This window comes from Solanum tuberosum, unplaced genomic scaffold (genome assembly GCF_000226075.1).
Source record: "Solanum tuberosum cultivar DM 1-3 516 R44 unplaced genomic scaffold, SolTub_3.0 scf01033, whole genome shotgun sequence".
NCBI classification, from domain to species: Eukaryota; Viridiplantae; Streptophyta; class Magnoliopsida; order Solanales; family Solanaceae; genus Solanum; species Solanum tuberosum.
This window is the reverse complement of record NW_006239929.1, coordinates 1-918: the sequence shown is the minus strand read 5'-3', so window position 1 is coordinate 918 and position 918 is coordinate 1.

The window sequence follows — 918 nt, the reverse complement described above, 5'->3', positions numbered from 1 at the left end:
CCTTCTCCATCCTCTCTGATAATTTTATGAATAAACAGTCTTCTTCTCCTTCCTCTTATCAGTGAGTGGAAATATTTTGTGTTTGCATCACCCTCTTTGAACCAATGCAATTGAGTTTTTTGTTTCAAAATGTAATCCTCCATTTTCAGAAATCTGATGTACTCTGCATTGAGTTCATGAAGGGTTGTCCTGTTGATCTCATTATGAGTATGAATGAGATTCTCCTCAGCAGCTCTAACCCTCTCTTCATACTCCTTGACTTTAATGAAAATATCACCAAATTCACCCCTAGACCAAGAGCTAAGAGTGTTGGATAACCTTTTCAATTTCTGATGAAACCTCCACATGTTGTTACCCTCTAAGGGTCTTTCCCAACAAGCCTTAACAATATTAATGAAATTGGGTTGATCTGTCCAGTAGTTGAGAAATTTAAAGTACTTGATATGATCCTCCTCTCTAGCAGTCATTTCCATCAGTAAGGGACAGTGATCAGAGCCTACAGAAGGGAGGTGAGTGATGGTGGTTTGAGGCATTTTCTCCAGCCAAGAGTCATTTACCATCGCCCTGTCTAATATTTTCCACACCCTGTTGTGTATACCCCTTTTGTTGGACCATGTAAATTTCTGACCACTGAAGCCGAGATCCATCAGACCACACGCTTCAATTACAGCTATGAATTCCAAACTTTTCCTCATGTTGTAGGGCACCCCTCCAAGCTTCTCATCCATGGAAGTGATAACATTATAATCACCTATTGCACACCAAGGAGAATTGGTTGTAGCATTAGCCTGATGTAGCATTCTGTCCCAGAGAGGTCTTCTAAGATGGCCCTTGCACTTGGCATAAATAATTGTGGTAGTGAACTGAGTTTGCAACTCATTATGAGCCAAAGTACTTCCAGAAACAAGTAATAAAAAG